Below are 4,115 nucleotides of genomic sequence, written 5' to 3'. Positions count from 1 at the left end.
ATAATTGATTGACTGAATCGGATAATTGAGGGCCCTAATCGGATAATTGGTTACCCCAACCGGATAATTGCGAGGGAAAAACTGTAGCAGAGTCGTACGATTACTTAATTAACTGTTGAGGGCCGCACATTACTTTCCTTCTACTATTTTTTGTTGTTGTAGTAGTACGCAGGTGTACTGCTACCGGTGTTATAACATTCCCTGTTGCAATTCATTGCTACCGCAGTTTTGTACACACAACAGTGTGTCACATGATCCAAGCATAATCACCTCTACCGTTTGTAGTAGAGTGTACCAGCAGCTACGTAGGTGTTACACACTCTACAAAATATATAGCACTTTACTTACTACGTTGTGGTTTGCATTAAAGAAGACATTCCATACAGCGGTTCGACCGATTACTAACGTTTCATTCAAACAAGTAGCAAATGACTGACTTGTAATAGATAAGGTATGCATATCTTTTCAAAATGAATGAAGACATATCGTTAATCATTCAAAGCTTATCTCTGCGTCAAGAAAGATGTGGCGAAGAGCTAGAATATATAATCTACATACATACTTACGCGCATACATTTTATGACGTCATGCCATATTTTAGTCGTTTGTGCCTATCTTCGGCCAAACTGTGGATCTGCTGCCGCTCATGCACGCTATTCATGTTTATTAGCAGTGCACTGCACAACCGGCAGTCAAGTCGTACGTGTCGTTTCTTGTGTGTGAAGTATATATATATATATATATATATATATATATATATATATATATATATATATATATATATATATATATATATATATATATATATATATATGTTGAGGTTCCGTTTTGATATACCAAAATATGTCTTAGCAGCCGAGGTTTTAGCTCTTTACAGCTTCTTCATTTTCATTGCTTTGGAATGGGAGATGATCGACCGCCAGCAATGGGACTCCCCTATAAACTGGTTGCACTCACGTGAGCTAAACTGACAACCCCACGCGTAGAGGGCAACCGAGACATTTCGATAAGATAATGGCCTGTTTTTTCGTATTGCGACAGATTGTTAGATTCCGACAGCAGACGTCGCTGCAATGCTAAATTGCAGTACGCTGATGGTCGAGACCTTTACGAAATTTCCCTCAGGGAGTTGTCCGAGGACGTCAATGTGTTGTGCAGCGACAATTAGACTACATCCACACCGGATAAAATTTTTCTCTGAAAGGAAACTGCTTTGAAATCGGAATGCCGTATATTGTTACCAGTTCCTGCTGAAAACAGAGCAACGGCTTCTTCAGCCTGCCAACATCTTCTCTACTAGTTCTGCATGCGTACTTGTACTATTGATCACAAGCACTACATTAGCATCAGTTTCAATGTCGTCTGTAATTTCGCTTGCACGTACACTGCAATCAAGTGTAGGAACGGTATCGTCGTCTTCTTCTAATTGCAGTGTCTTTGCATCACTTTGCTGTACTCGTTCGTACCGTTCTGTCGACGTCGTCAATGAATGACTTGCCGAATATCGCAGTTTTTGACTAGGAACCTAATCTGCATTCATTTGGTCTTCCGTTGCAGAAGATTTAACGATTACGAAGGGATCGGAACAGACGGTTGTGTACTTCAAACTGATCTGTTTCAGGTCTTTACTGTTGATAGCAGTTATCGAAGTCCCTCGCCGTTACTTCAGTTTTCGAAATTTCTTGCCTTTGACCGTCACAATCACTGGCAAAGAAACGAAACTAATGTCTCTGACACGATTGGCACGGCTGCCGCAATCTACAACAGCACAGAAGTGTTAATTGCGATATTAACATTACAGCGCAGTGTACTAGTCAGTCTGTAGATAAAACATACGTGGCGGATTACAGAATATTATAATATATACCAAGACTGATAATTACAGTCCAGTGACAGGACTGTGCTGTGACTTTGCTTTAAACCGGTTGCAATAGGCGTGAACCTACTCACGTGCGCACGTGCTGGAGGACAGTCGAGATTTTAACTCTCTGCTGCTGATTTTTGCCTCTCAGAAGTTTAGCAATAACAATTAAGTGATTAGACAACACCATGTAGACAGGGCAAATTCCTGGAAAATGGACCACATTACGCAGTGGAGACCCAAAGTGTACTCTAGTACGAGTTTGAGTACGTCGATACTCACCAACTCACGTTACGACGACAGTTGTTTCCAAAGTTCAATTCTTTGCTATATAATTAATTAATAACTCCGCAAGATTACTATCACGTGATCACGTAAAACTCGACTAGCTTGTGGGAATCCGTTTGGCAGGTGGGTAAATATTCCACCCGCATACTTGTTTGCCGTATTTTTGGACTCAAACTAGAATTTGCCATAAATATGCGTATATAGCCTAAGTTCAATAGAGGGCGGTACTTAATACATTAAAATAGACTAATGACGTCACAAAACCTTGGCGTAATTTTCTAATTTTTAACCTATCAGCGCTTCGCCTTTGATAAATCAAAAACAAGATAAACTTACTGCAAGAAAAAAATTCATAGCTTTAGCTAGACTACAAGAATAGACAATGAGTAAAGCAGTTAATTTGTCTCCTCTGTAGTGGAGTCCAAGATACAGCAAGAGACCTGGGATCCAAAAATGACCTTTACAGCTTAGTTGGCGGTTTGCCCAAACCCCGACGACCTTTCTTCACCCTACAGTCCTGTTAGAATACTTATAATACAATGTCTATGAGCAAAACATTTATTAATTATTTTAATGTGCATAATTTACACAGCAATGCGTGGGCTAGTCGAGTATCACATGAACACGAGATAGTACTGTTCATTTCTCTCGTGATCTTGTGTACTCTGTGCGGTGTCCCAGTTAGCATCTCAAGGAACTCAGGTAATTGCCACAGTTTGCATTGCGCGAAAACGATGATGCCGAATAACTAACAGCACACGCGGGTCTAGATACGTACACATAAATATATTACGTTACATTAGTCATTCCAACATTATAGATCGACGCGTTTCAGTTGCGTATAACATACGCTGGAATAGGCAAGTAATGCTCTTAGACGCATCCCGGCTATAATTTTTGTTTGTCCGCAAGCTCGTTGAGTAATAGGAAGCGAATAGTTTAGGTCATTTTCTTGATGTATTACTAACTATAATGGCCGTTGTTACTGTTTACGCATGAACACAAAGCGAAGCTTCGCTGTCGCAATATACGATGCATTGTTTCATTGTTTTAGAATGGCAGATGGTAGACCGCTGGCAGTGGGAGTCCCCTATAGCAGAGTCACATCAGAGTCCGGTCACGTGACCGTAAGTATTGATTTTTAATTAATTAACAGGTTTGAGTATATTCAAGTATCCATCACTTCTATTCTGTCTACAGACTCACGAAAACACTGCTCTTTCGAGCTACCGGTACCTTGCATGGTTCACTATCTTCTGCTGTTCTGGGCCGCTCGGAGGTATTGCACTAGCCTATTCGGATATTGTAATATGCATACATTTTATAAATTGACTATAGAACACGAATTGAGTACGTTTTTATCCATTACAGGCGCGAGAGTTTTCAAAGAGGAGATATTGCCAGGGGTAACAAGGCTGCTCGAACTTCTCGGGTTCTCTGCATTGTGGGCATTGCTATTGGTATAGAAATCTATCTTACAGCGATTATCGTCGTGACTATTAGTTTTTACTATAAAATTAAAAACGAGAACCATGACGATAACAATTACTAGCATTACAAAACCTTCTGACTGGTTGTGACCGTTGAGAAACGGATAGAATCTATGTTTTACTATTTTTAGTGCAATACTTTTCGTTGTTTGTGTTGTTATGTTTCTTGTTGCAGCTTGCTATTAGTAAATCGGTGTCACGTGACTTGAAAGTGTGCGCATGGAGCCTTTACTTTCTATAGTAATTTCCTACGCAATCAAAAATATGTGAATCAAATTTTTATAAGCTCGCGCTGTTAAACGCGTGTGTTTGCAACTTTCTCGCTGATTAAGGTCTTGGAGAGGCCGTGTTTCCCAAAATTACTAGTTGCAATCTCGTAAGTAAACTACAAACAAGGTGACTGCATGTTATCACAAATATTTATCTGCAGGCTTCCCCGATTTTTGAGGTTTTGCCTTCTCATTTCCTATTGAGCA

General features: G+C 40.0%; 1 long non-coding RNA gene across 1 annotated transcript; it reads left to right on the top strand.

Moving 5' to 3' along the window:
• The first annotated feature begins 2,773 nt into the window (after window positions 1–2,773).
• On the top strand, window positions 2,774–3,824 carry LOC134193539 (uncharacterized). The gene is made up of 4 exons (XR_009972088.1): window positions 2,774–2,851; window positions 3,204–3,276; window positions 3,350–3,428; window positions 3,521–3,824. It is a non-coding gene; the product is annotated as an uncharacterized LOC134193539 (long non-coding RNA).
• Window positions 3,825–4,115: the final 291 nt, after the last annotated feature.

Source organism: Corticium candelabrum, chromosome 17 (genome assembly GCF_963422355.1).
Source record: "Corticium candelabrum chromosome 17, ooCorCand1.1, whole genome shotgun sequence".
NCBI lineage: Eukaryota > Metazoa > Porifera > Homoscleromorpha > Homosclerophorida > Plakinidae > Corticium > Corticium candelabrum.
This window is presented reverse-complemented; position numbering and strand designations above follow the sequence as displayed.